Source organism: Passer domesticus, chromosome 1, assembly GCF_036417665.1.
Source record: "Passer domesticus isolate bPasDom1 chromosome 1, bPasDom1.hap1, whole genome shotgun sequence".
Lineage (NCBI taxonomy): Eukaryota > Metazoa > Chordata > Aves > Passeriformes > Passeridae > Passer > Passer domesticus.
The window spans coordinates 91,903,830-91,917,771 of record NC_087474.1 but is presented as its reverse complement, the minus strand read 5'-3'; the positions used below and the strand labels follow the sequence as shown (position 1 = coordinate 91,917,771).

Below are 13,942 nucleotides of genomic sequence, written 5' to 3'. Positions count from 1 at the left end.
CTGTACTCCTTCCTGCCTCTTGCAGTCATCAGGCAGAATTCTGTTGGAAAACACTTCCCAATGGAGAAGTCCCATTTCCTGATTTCTTAAATTAAGAGCTAAATGACAGAGCTGATTTTTTTCTTGTTTGGCTTGTTTTATTTTTCTTTTTTTGTTTGTTTGTTTTGGGTTTTTTTGGTTTTGTTTTTGTTTTTAATGAAGAGAAACGGGAGTGCAGTTTGTTGTGGGAGTTTTTTTCTGTTTGTTGTATTTTGTTTTGTTTTGGTTGGTTGGTTGGTTTTTTTACTGGAATAGTCTTAGCTTGCTTTCTTTGAGGTTGGATGACTTCTTGTGCTGAAACACACACCCTCAGATCTCACACTGATGGCATAGGGGTTTATCCTTAAATTGGGTGACTTTAAGACATTTGGCAAAGCTGATCTATTTCATAGGGATGAAACATTGAGAGGAAATACAGTTAGTGGAAAAGTAATGATGGAAAGATTTTTTTTCCTCCCCAATAATTTCTTAGAATAATTAAGCATGGTTCCTAAATGCAGATTAAGATCCACAAGCACTATACAAATCGATAAAAGCAGAAAAAAAAAAAAAGAACTTTAGAAAGTCCTCAAAGGTGTTTGAATCCCTCCCAGAGGAAGATTGTTCTCTTATTGTATGTGGTAAATACTAATGAAATCCCAGCTAACTTCAGCTTAGGCCCTGTATCAGCAAAGAATATATGACAGGACATCTGGCACCCCATCTCAGTTCTGCAATTGGCCATGTGCAGGTTTTGGCTCTGTGTCTGTTAAAAGTCACATCAGACTTGAGCGTAACAGGTTTTAGGCTAAATTTTAGGTGCTAAGAGTGGAATTTACCCTTTTGCCTCTGGTATGGTAAATCTATGAATAGGAAACCATGCCTTGATTTTTCTCCCTTGCCTCTGCTCTAGAATCAGCAGAAGCAAGAATTGTCAGTCTCTGGAAAATAAGAGATCTTGTGTACAGGTATGAGAATTTGCACTAAAGCATCTCTTTGTTATCAATTTGTAAATCAATAAACCTTTGCAATGATTTATCAAAAGAACAATGTTTTAGACATGTTTCTGACATAAACCCCTAAAATTACATTATGTTTCAGTTTGGAACAAAAAAGAGGTTTTTTAATTTTTCACTGTTTAAGTTTTACCCATGATTCAAATTTGTCACTAGCATACACTAGTGTGTATGGCTTTACTGCCTTCAATGTAGTCACATCTCTTCAGGTTTTCAGCTAATTTAAGAGCCCGAAGTTAGAAATCAAAACCTGGGTGGGCACCTGACTTAAACAATCTTGCTCTCAAATGCTGAACCTGTCTCACTCTCATTTACGGCAGGAAAGGGATTAGCACCTAGGTGATAATAGATAATTCTTCTATTTAGGAATACAAATAGCTTCAAAGTTTGGCCCCTTATTACAAGAGCTACAATACAGATAAAATTCCTTTCAAAATAGATAAAATTATTTTTTCAGGGCTGTTCAGATAAGGAACTCTAACCAGTATGCTTTCCTCTTCAAACTATGAGTACCAGATTCAAAGGTGAAGCTACTACAATCCTTTGGAAAAAAAAATCAAAATATTGCAACTTTAAATTGCCTGATAATCAACACACAACCCTTCTGAAAGGTTATGTTGATTTTGTTTTAAATAAGGAAGCATCTAAGTGGCTATGATTTTGGATTGAATTTAGTCAGCCTTTGTCCTGAAAGAAATTTACATGAAGAAAATTTCCCTCCTTGCAACTTTCTATACAATATAACTCATGCTATATCTTAATAATATATCAAAATACACCCCATGAATCACTGGAAGCACTGCTTCATTTATACCTAATGTAAATTACAACCAGAAGTGGATTTAGCACCTTCTAGAATTGCAGGTGTAAAGAGGAAGAAGTCATTATAAGGTCAAGATTTTTTAATCTTTCAGAATGCAGCAAATTAATTATTTGGTTTATTTTTTTGTCTCCCAGCAAATTCAAAAGTAAACCTCCTTGTCAAGAAAATGAATGCTTAGCATTTATACAAGCCTTCATAAATTGATATGAAGCCTGTGTAAGCATGCCAGTCCTTCTACAACCCTGTTCTCTTAGGATATTGAAAGATCCCAAGACTGGGACATTGATGTGATTCAATGGAATGACCTAATCCAATGCCAAAGACTAGCTATCCTTTTTCTCCTCTGTGTTTCCCGAGCTATGTATGTACTGACTTGTCTGGGACAAGATGTGCTCCACACTCAGCACAATGGAACCTGACAGTAAGGAAAAGAAATCAAAGTGCTGATATTTGTGGAGCCACTTTGGTCTTACACCAGCATACCTAAACTTAGAGCTGTCCTTCCATCTACAGAGAGCTCTACCTCTGGCGCTGCAAGGACTCCACAAGCATACACCACATCCAGCTGCATGTTTCCTGACAATTCTTAGGTGTAGCCATGCTGAGGAGACAGAAAGGTGCCTGAAGGAACACTTTTGTCTTGAGTGTGGCCTGCAGGGGCAGGTACACTTCCATGAATCCTCACAGCAGAAAATAAGCACTCACAAAGTCTTGAGGGGAGGGGAAATAAAGTCTCTACAAGGGACCTGGTGCTCTGCAGGTGCTTTTGCAAATATAAAAAGTGAAGGGAACATGCATTCCTCAGTGGTGAGAACTCTAGGTTAAGTGTGAAAAGCAAGCAAGGAGGCAAACCCCAGCTTTACTTCCACAGCCACATTGGGGAAAGACCCGACTGTGCAGCTCCCACTTCTGTAAGCAGTCCCATGGCAGGAAAGGGACCCCTCACAGTGGTCACTGCAGCAGCTGGTTCTGATGGAGCGCTAGTGTGTGAGCACGTCTCATGCCTGTGGTCTCTGACACATCTCATTGGCTCCTCACCACACAGGCTTCACCTTTAGCAAACTAAAACTCCAAACCAACAATCAAAACCATAAAACCCCAATCCATTTTAAAACCTGACTTGAAGTGAAACTCCTAAAATGGGTCCTAGATTCAACCACCCAAGACACATAAAGATAAAAATAATAAACAAATTAATAAAGGAAAAGAAGGTTGCAGCCTGAAAAACACAGAAAACTCCTATAGCCCCTAAAATACCTGACAGGAGAATTTGCACATTAAAGACAGGTTAGGAATGGTATCATCATATATGTCTCATCAATCTTTTGGGGTTTAAGCTGGAAGCTGTAGCTGCAGCTGCAGCTATACTACAGCTGCATTTCTCATTGCACCAGAGGGTCTCAACCTAAAGGAATCAAGCCTCTCGTATCCATGGAAGTCAAGGAATATAGGGCAACAACCATAAAATAGATTAATAAAGACACCTTTGTAAAAGGATTTAACATTTAGCTTCATTTTAAACCAAAGCTAATATATATATATATATATATAAAACCCAGCTTGTAACTTCATGTACAAATGTGCTAAATATGGTTAAACATGCAACAGAAAGACTGTTGAACATGGAAAGAAGGTAATCCGTATTGTGTTACCAATCTTCAAATACTTTAAGAAAACTGCTAGAATTCTACAAACTCATTTTAATTAAAAGCATTCAATATCTCAGCAAGCAGCTGATAATTAGCTTTATTATTGTAATTTAATATGCTACACTTCACAATCTCTGTGAATGACTCTACTTTAGAACCATTTTAATTCTATTTTTAATTTCCGCCTCATCACACAGCTCAATGTAAATAATAACTACCAAGGTGAGGGGTGGTCCTTTCTGAAAACTGAGAGTCGTAATCAGCACTTCAATGTCCTTCCATTTTTGTTCAAAAAAAAACAAAACAAATACCTCCAGGTCCTTTAAAGGACTGCATTAAAACAGAAAAAAGGTTAAAACTAAGTGGATCAATTTCTTTCCCTCTGCACTAATTCTGTATTCAGCATTTTCTACATAGTCAAGGGAGATGTTTAGTTTATTCAGTCATTTCTCTATTCCTGCCTAGTGTAAATGCTGGTTAACTACACGAATTGACAATACAATTATGAGCATACAGTGAAATTTCAATGGAGAGCTCCTGTCTGCAAAATGAAGGAAGCACTGTAATTCAACACACAAGATTAAGAAAAGAACTCTGCTAACAGTGCAGATGTGAAACATTTAAATGTCTGGCACATGTAAAATTAATTTTGTATAAGGGAACAATTGTGAGGGTATAAAAAAAGTTGTCTCAAAGATCCTACATAATTCTCAGTTCTTTGGGAATTCTTTTTTTAAATCACTGACAAATGATAAAAAGTGCATCTTGTATCATATATGAGTTTTCCCTGTGTGCTCCTCCTAGCATTTTCTTTGCTTGAGCTATATTTATGTAACAATTCATTGCTAAAGGAGATAATAAAAAATCCATTTTTATTGACTTTGTGTGCAAATTACTGGACTTGATATCATTGCAAATATGAAAAAGGTTCTTCCTTCAAGTTTTTGAATTGCAATCAGAGTAATTATAAATTGTTTCCACAATATGAGAAAAATATGAAGGTAATTTTCCTAATTAAGGGCAAGTTTTATTCACTCATTAAACCCTGTCACCTTTATTCACTAAAAATCAAGCAGAAAAGTGGAATAAATTCACCAGGACAAAGAAAACGCACACCCTTCCATCTTATAAATAAACCGACTATAAAAGGTGAGGGGTGTAAATTAAAGCACTCAATCTAAGCACACAGCATATTCTCAAGTGGCCAAATAGAGCTCTTGGATATTCTTCCAGAGCTCTCACTCAAGGGGAGGCAAACAGCAGATGAAGAACTGTACTTTTTGTATATATCTATTTATCTGATTTAAAAAGCGTAGGATGTCCTCACCACAGTTTATCTAAATAGAGAGAACATAAAAGCACCTCTTTATGTCAAGAATTGTTATTGCCAAGTATACTCTACAATGTATCAGTAGTTAATTTGTCCGAATTATAGAAGGTTTCAGTAACTCCGCTTCATGATCACAGAGTTGCTTCCTAATTTCTCTTCAAACTGCTCAGGCTGTTACAGATTATTAAAGGACATTACCAGCCTGAATAAGCATATTAGAGATTGGTGTGATTTTTTTTTTTTTACCCTTAAATAACTCCTAAAATTAAAGCAAATTAGCAAGTTCCTCCATACCATATATTTTAGTTAACTCACTCTGCTTTTGCAAATATTTTGGGTCCAATCCACTATGGCCAATTCCAGCTTTATACTGCAATTGCTCTGCTGTTCTCAGTGAGTTGAAACAAGCAGAAAAATGAAGCAATTTGGCGGGGAATCTGATCTGTCTTACAGAGCAAGTTTCTCTTTCACTGAGAAAGCTAGAGCAAGTGGGATCAGAAGAAGAAATGTAAATCTTTCTCATGAAATAAGCAAAATAAGCAAGAGAAGTGGACAGTTCCCATGGCTTAAAAAATACGATGATTCCAGTGTGACTGCTCATCCAAACCTGCAGTCTGAATGGCTTTTGGAAGCATTTACGCAGGAAGCATGAGTGTGCCATGTAGTTCCCAAATCTGCATGGCTCTATCCCCAAGAATTTGCAATGGTACAAACAAAGCTGAGAACATGCATGTGTCTTTTCAGAACTAGGACCTACTTTAGCAGCCACCACAGTGTTGGTGGTAAACTGCTTAGTGCAAAAACCCCCTGCTCTCTTCTCGTTCACCACCTTAAAGCATGGAGGAAGCTGTTTTCTGAAGGAGAAGGGTGAGGCAGAAGTTGTCGGGGTTTTAATAAAGATGCATTGCAACACATCTTAAGGAGTAAACATAATTCTGTTTAAATTCAGGAAGCAAACAAAACTTTTGTTGACTTGTAGGTAGGTTTGTGCATAGATTGATAAAGGGACAACAAGCCACAGTTGACTTTGGAAAAAGGGAGTTTTCCAGCTGAAGTCAGTCCACTTTGCTGGATAGCCATTGGAGAGAGAAAACTCCTGCAGCTACTTTGGATGAGTAGAAGATATTTAAAGTAGCCTACTGTTTAAAAAAAATGCTATAAAGCTGACAAGACAGAGGCTGTCTGCCTTGCCTCATATGGCATTCACACTCATCTCTCAACGTTTTTCCACTCCAGTGCTGGGTGGGGGGAGCAAAAATAATCTTTGGATGACAGAAATAATACTAGTGGAGAATAGGTCTTTCCTCTTTTGACTCTTATATTGAGTTGCAAGCATTCTAAAAGGCTTCCCATAGAATTATAGTCCCAGAAAACACTGATGAGAGTCCTTATCTTCAACTTCTCAACTGGCATGATGTATTCCCAGTATTCTTTCTTTCTGAGTAATTTTATACTTGCTAGAAAAGTGATGTTTGTCACTTGGGAGGGGAATTCCAGGGGAGCCAGCAGTGCATCCTGCTTTACTCTCACAAGGATGACAACATTTTCCAAAGATTCCATTATTGCTGCACTAAATTCTACTATTTTACTATGATTTCTTTTTTGGTCTAATTCTATTACTTTTAATAATAGTAGAAAGTAATGACTGATCAAAATGTAATGAAGTACATATGTGAATCTTGACCAAAAAACAAAAATTACTATGGATCCAGCTTTTCTTGCACATAAAACAGGAGAAAAAAAAATCCCACAAGCCTGCTCTATGGAAGTTTTTCCTGACAAAGAGCCACACAATTAGGCTGTGATCCATGACTTTCGATATCTTCTGGACTTTTTACGAGAACATTGCCAAAAATGATCTGCCAGAACAGCATACGATTCATTATGCCCTTGCTTTTTGTTGCTGAAATACAGACTGGACCTATTTCCTTGTTTTCTGCAAAACTGTGGTGTTAGTATAAGAAGTACCTTAGCTCAAATAAAATGTCTGGAAATGTTTTTGGCTTCATTTTGGAGTTATCCAATTTTAATGATGAGAAAGAAGTTTTGCATTGCTGTAAAACTCAGTGGATTGGTTATCCAGTTACATTTCTGCATTGCTATGCAGTGGAAGCGGCAAGCAGACCAGGTTTTTGGTATTAAGGTCCACAAGGGAAAGGAAAACTGCTACAGTAATGCTGAGATGGAGACTATTGCATTTTTAAATGGCACGCTGAATGCAACACAAATGACAAAGATGTTGTTCATGTTTATAAAAGGGATCAAGAAACCACGTCATTTCTGGAGGGAGTACTGGCAGCTCTCTGGAGGGAGAGGAGATGGAAAGTCTGAGGTATATGACAAGCTTATCTCTCTAAGGCAATTCAGGAGTTTGGGACCTTCCACTTGCCACACCAAGACACTTCTCTCACTTATAGTTAAGTAGCCTCCCCGAGAAATACTCAGCTGGGATAAAGGATGCACATAGGATCAGAATCTAAGCTTCTCCAGTTACTGGGAGCATGAAGGGCAAAGAGTCCTCTGCCCTGTCTTCCCATCATTACATTGGCCCAGAGACATTAGTGATTCTCTTCAAATACGAGGGTCCATCACTCCTTCCTGACTGAATCAGGACAGTCAGTACAACTTCATACTATGCTTCTGTGTTGCTGTCATTTCCCCTGCAAGCCATACCCAGTAGGGAGAGGACTCTTGCAAGGATCAGTGCATTCGATTTGAAGTCCTGGATGCTGGGAACATCCAGCACTGGACTTCCATTGACTTTAGTCTGGTCAGTCTCCTCACTCAGTAGGTAAACCTGATTTCTCCTTGGCTTTTATTTTAAATATACCATATAATTAGGGATATAATTTATATTTATATTTTTGCATAAACTTGTAGTATATAATGTTCTAATTTCACCTACTTTACTAAAAAAAAAAAACAAACAAAAAACAAACAAAACCAAACCCAAAGAAAAATAAGAAAAAGAGCACATGAGTAGTTACCAATACTAAGATTTATGAGAAAGTCTTTAAGGTTGGAAGCAACTCTGATTAGAATAGAATAGGGGATAATTGAAACATGAACTACATAAAGTGCAGAGTTCTGCAGTATTTTGGACACTTCCCCCCTGCAGTTCTGCTACAGACAGCTATCATAAGGACATGAACTGTTTTAAGAGTCTTTGGTCTTGCACATGGTCTGTACTTGGTTTCTCATGTCTTCACGCTTCAGTTTCAAAGGCTTTGACAAAGAAGTAAGGCATACAGCCATGTAACTAAAACTTGGTAGAGTTTTGCTAAGGATTGAGGGGGTTGACACATAAGGCACTCTAAGCAGTATATATTATGGTTTTTATTCAGTTTTTTGACGAACATGAGTTAAAATCAAAGCAGACCATGCCAATGTTAGAAAGAAGTCTATGCATGGGAGCAATGAAACTTTTTAGAAAAGAGACACAGTATCAACTACTGTATCAGCTGTTATATTAATCCATGAATGTGAAATTTTCATGGTAACAGTCAAATACATTAGCACTTTTTGGACTTACATTTTCCCTCAGTAACAAAGAGAACAAAGAATAAATAAAGTTATCTAAGTGCAAAAATTTTGCTTGGAAAATCCTTAAGCTAAAGCCATTGCATCCTTTATTTTTCTATTTCACTAAGGCTTCAAACACCTTAAACTGCGCAATTCACTAGCAAGATGAGAAAGCCACTCAGAACATGCCCCTGCTTAGCTGATTCAAATAAAGTATTTCCAAGTATTTGAAAGGAATTTTAGTACTTACTTCTAAATGCAACATATCAGTATGCTTTTTCTTTACATTTCAATGATAATTTATAATGTTTAACAGCAAGTCAGACTCCATGGTACTGCAGAGTGCGTGTGAGTTACAACTGATGTGAGCAGTCAACTGAAACTAACAAAGCGTGTCTTTTAAAGGATTTGGACCTTACAATGCATTACAGCTTTGAATTTTAAAACTAAACTATTAAAGTCTAGAAAATGGGTTATTAATGTGAAGGCACAAAATATAACCAGGATTATAGTCCTGGTTTATTTAATTTGGGTAAGGTTTGGACATCTGGACAGTAAGTGCATATCGATGTAACCTTGCTAGCACCCAGACATCGGAAAGAAAAATATGTAGTCAAGAAGGTCTAAATCCTAACTTCTAACCTCCACACAAAGTCCTTGAAACACTTCTTGCACTAAGATTAAGTGAAAGGGAATAAAAGGAAAAAAAGCAGAAAAGGAAAAAGATAGAAAGAAAAAGTAAAAAGAAATAACATATTCTTCTACAACAATTTCAATACTTTAAGTCAGTGGCTGTACAGGTCTAAAAATTCTTGCATCCCACAAAATACTTTTTTGAGATAATTTGCAATCACACTACAAAATTTTCTGATACAGTACTATTAACTTTTAACAATCTTGGAAGCAGAATGCTTTGCACAATGTCTGGCAGTGTTACCATACCTTCTAAACCAAGGTAGAAAAGCAATCCAAGAAGTAATCAGGTTTCTTGAAGCACAAAATTAAAAGTTTCCTTAGAACCGACTGCTGCAGTGGGAACTCATTTCTTCACACACAGTTTCTAACTAAGTGCATCTTCTTAGCAACGACAGCAGACCGAAACCGTCCCTTCACAGAGAGGGTAACTTTGCGGAGCAGGGTAAAAAAAACCCTCCAGCTGTGACAGGCTGTACGGCAAGGAGGAAAACTTCTGGTGCCACCGCTATTCGGAAGTCAGCAACTTCTCTAATGCCGTTCCCCTCAAGCGCACTGGGGCTGATAATTTTACAATTTCCTAATAGATTTTACGACCTCCGTACCTGCCTCCCCTCTGCAAACTACAGGCGCAAGCAATCGGAACGCGGGCTTTGACTGAACCTAAGTGCTGTGGCTGACTCGAGGAGAACACAGACCAATCCGCATTTGAGTCAATGAATACCCCTTCTCGGCCAGCTCCTCATGGCTACTCATTTCTGAAATATTAAGGAAGCACTCTAAAACGCCTGGATTACACCCGAGCTGTATGTTCGGCTCAATATTTCAAATGAAAAAAAAAAAAAAAGAAAAAAAAGAAAAAGATAAAAGCGTGGGACGGCGAGAAGGGGGAGAAAGACATGGGATGGGATTGTATGGGACGACCGGGCTCCGCAGTATCCCACTTAACGCGCCCGGCAACTTCTCCGCGGTAGCACCGGCTCCGCGGCCCCTCCTCGCCCGCGCACCGCAGCCGCCCGGGGCTGACGCCCCGCTCACCCCGGGGCTGGAGCTGGTGCCCGCCCGGGACCCCCCGCCCCGCGGTACCTGCTATGCCGGGGCCGGGGCGGGCGGCAGCTGTGGCGGCGGCTGGCGCCGCTCCATGTGCCGGCGCTGCCCCGCGGGCGGTGGCTCCGCGCCCGGTCCCTCCCCCGCCGCTCCCGCCCTCCGCCCCGCGCGGCCGCCGCCCGCTCCGCACCCGCGCACGCCCCCGCCCCGCCGGCGCTTGGGACGGCGGCGGGCGAGCGGCGGCCCTCGGGACGGGGGGACATTCACCTGCTTTACCTGTCACCGGGCGCCCCGCCGGCTGCGCGCAGCTGGAAGCGCGGGAGAGGGGCCGGGCTCCGCGCTGCCCCACGGAGGCTCCCGGGACCGGACTCTTGCGGGGCCGGGACTCGGGTGTCCCCGCACGGCAGGCAGCTACCAGGTACAGCGACAGGGCCGAGAGTCACAGGCCGTCAGCTGCAGACATCCACCTCCCGAGCAAAGGGGTCAGATCATCCTTTACTTCAACTTAGTCTTTCGCATTCCGTGCAAAACGCGTCCCGCGCTTTTTGTGCACTTGAATTTAATCGCCGGACCAGAACTTAAGTAACTTACTTAAAATCGGTGGCAGAGACAGTAGCTGGAATCCAGACCTTACTCTTCAGTCCGGAGGGCACGTCAAACCTGATGGAAATTATTCATGCTTAAGAATTAAGCACATTTACACTCTGTGGAGATGAGGATCTAATTTTTGCTGTGCTTCAGTTCCTCATCTTCAAGATGTGGATAACAAATACTTCCTTTCTCACATCCTACCTTTATCTTTGCTCTCATATGACAAAAGTTTAGGCATAGCTTTATGCATGTGTATAAGCTCATGGATTAAAAAAAAAAAGCAATTAAGCATTGGAAAGATCAGGAGCTTAGAATGCAAGCTTTTTGAAACAGAAACTGTTTACTACTTCCTAAAAGTTTGTACATAGAACAAAAGTAGGTCTCCAAGGGTAAGCTGGACTTTTTTTTTAGAACAGAAATGGTAAAACTGTACCCGGGGGTTTATTTCAGGCGCTCTCCTTCCCTCAGAGAAGCTCTGCAGATGTGACTGCTTTGTGCTTCACTAACTGGGATAGTATCTGGGTATGTGTGAGATGAGCCGCTGGTGAGACCTGGTGCTTCTCAATTTTTTGATTTTTCACACTGTATCTCTAAAGAGATGCAGAACCCTCCTTTTATTGTAACTTATAAGTAGACTTTATGGTTCTGATAGGGGTGAAACTCAGAGGAAAATTCTCATATTTATTCCAGAAGAACCCCATGTCTTCCAGCAGGTTTGCATACAGGGAATCAAGAGCATTTGATAGCAGAACACCAGGCACTCCCAGGTAGTAAAAAGAAAGAAAGACATATACAAAAGGTCCAGAAAAAGGTGCTACCATGTGCCTTGCAGTTAGTACTTTTCTCCAGCAAATCACAAAGAGCTTATCCTCAGCAGGACTGGGAATACAGGCAGGAAAAGCTTCACCAGACACCTTCAAAAGCAGAAGCTGGTTAACTCAAGGGAACTCAGCAACTTTCCACAGATATGTGCGTTTGGATATTTCAAAGTAAAAGGACTGACACTCCACTGGGGAATGGCTCTTTCAGGAGCTGTTTGCTGCTCTCCTGTGCTCCACCTGCCACAGGGCCTGTGTGCTCCAGCACATCAAGGGGGAACTGATTTGACATATATTTTTAAAGGCAGATTTTACACTGCACAAGCCATGTCCCATTAAACAAATTGACAAAGTTTTGAGATCAAAATTGAATTGCTAGATATGTGTGAGCTGAGCTGTTAAGGTTAAATCTTGTGAGATGTGATCTTCTGTTATTCACTGTGTTTAGGTTTGTTAACAGCCCTTAGGATCTCTCTGTACTCAGTAGATGATGTGAAAAATCCTTTTACCACTGGCACCCTGGAGAGTGACCAGCAGCACAGCCACGGCAGCACTGAGCTCACTGGTCCCAGGCTGCTCTCAGGTACAGTGAGCTCTCGCTGGGAGAGCAGCAGTGGCCAGTGTGAAGAGACCTTCACAGTCCCAGTGATGACCCCCAAGCTCAGAGCTTCTTCAAACAGATCTGTTGAGGGATAGCTGCAGATACACACTCAGGTACTTGCCTGAGGAGTCAGATTCTACAAACCTCCTCTTGCAGTATTTCCAGCGACATTACTGGGGATTTAGGATGAGCCAAATTAGGCTGTAAAGGGAGCGCAATGTAGAGAGAAAAAAAATAGTGGCCATAGAGTTGTCTAATTCACTGCCAGCTAAATCTTACAGCAGCTGATATCTGCCAAAGAGGCTTTTCCATTGCTAGATTTATTGTGGAAAGCATCTAACAAGGCGGCACAATGAATGGTTTCTTTCAGATTTATTTTTAAATTCAAATAGTAATTTGTATTGCCGGAGCTACTATGTTTCTACTGCTGTGTATTACCACTTCCCATTTATTGCTTTCCTGCAGCAGTCTTACCAACCTGAATCCTCAAAATGGACAGCATGCCACATTCATGCTGCTTCAGTCCATTACTGGGCAGGTGCTGATGATTAAATATAAAAGTACAAGAGAAAAGATTTGCAAATTGAGAATCAATAAAGAAGTTTAAGCACAGAGCATGCATATTAGGTGCAACAGCTGGAGTGTGCCAGGCAGGTGTTTCTCTTGGCTTTCTGTCACAAAATTTTTATTTTAGTTCTAATTATTCACAGGGTTTGCTTGTGGGATCCTGAACTGGTTGGGTGAGAAGTTATTCAGTTTGGAATACAGAAGTTCTGATCGAGATGAGGATGGTGAAGATTTACCAGAAGCATGGTGATTTTTTCAGAGGTACAAAAGGGTAATGGATGTTGTATTCTACAGCCAGAAATCTCCCATGAATCATGCTTTCTACTATAATGCTAAGGATGACCAGCTCATTTCACAGTCCTTATCGTAAGTAGTTCCCTCATCCTGAGAAATCCCCCACTGGACTATTTTCCTCTCAGAGGGCTCTTCATAGTTTGAAGTGCCAGAAATGCTTAAAAAAACCCATGGGTCTCACACTAAGTAGTTGATTGGAAGGTATTTGAATATTACTTAGGAAATACAGATCACTGCTCCAATTACACATAATATCTAACATTTAACATACTTTTGTTTAGAATATTTGATCCATTAAAATGTAGTCTCAGATTTTTAGCTTTAGAAAAGAACTGTCACCTCTCAGCAAAGCTCTAATGCTTCTACCTCAAAAGCATCTCAAAATTCGACATATTCCTCTCCTTCAACATCACAGGAAATACCACCTGTGCTACGGACATATAAATAGAAAATATCCCAACCAAGATCTTCTTTCTTTCCCATCAATCTGTTAATGTCATTTTTCTCTCTGCCTTGCTGTGCTAACTCCTCAGGCACTGTTACAACATACTTACTCACCTTTCTCCCAATTTGTGCTGGCTTCCCACTGTCCTTTACTTGATCTCTCCCATTCAAGTATCTCATTTATGTATAAGCATTTCAGGCTTTTTTCCCACATAACTTCTTTCACCAACTATCTCTCTGAACTCAACTACAAGTCCCTTTCTCTCTCCAGGCTGTGTATTTTTCCACTAATTTCTGCCATACTACTGTTTAGTCACATGTGTAAGATTTAAAAGCCCCCCTCGTATGGTTTTCTGCACCTCAGTCTCTCCACTCTTTTTTTGTGAGCTGCTTACTGAGAGGCCAGAAAATCTCTTAATGCCTTATAAACTTTAACACAAACATGAGATAAATAATTGTAACAATGCAAGGAAACTTGGATGACATGATCAGCTATATGAGATTTTAATCTGTGTGTAGGTGAAAAATA

The 13,942-nt window shown here is 40.2% G+C and overlaps 1 protein-coding gene across 23 annotated transcripts in view; it reads right to left on the bottom strand.

Moving 5' to 3' along the window:
* The window catches only part of IKZF1 (IKAROS family zinc finger 1), a 107,427-nt gene that overhangs the window by 58,154 nt on the left and 35,331 nt on the right, over positions 1-13,942 (bottom strand). Inside the window, exon 3 of one of the 23 annotated variants that reach the window (XM_064429297.1) lies at positions 10,690-10,758. The exons of 20 other annotated variants lie outside the window; for them this stretch is intronic. The gene's annotated coding sequence lies outside the window, so the exon portion shown is untranslated. Of the gene's footprint in view, positions 1-9,300; positions 9,662-10,137; positions 10,213-10,689; positions 10,759-13,942 lie in introns of those variants that run through there. 2 more of the 23 variants (XM_064429308.1, XM_064429301.1) reach the window with 2 other exon arrangements.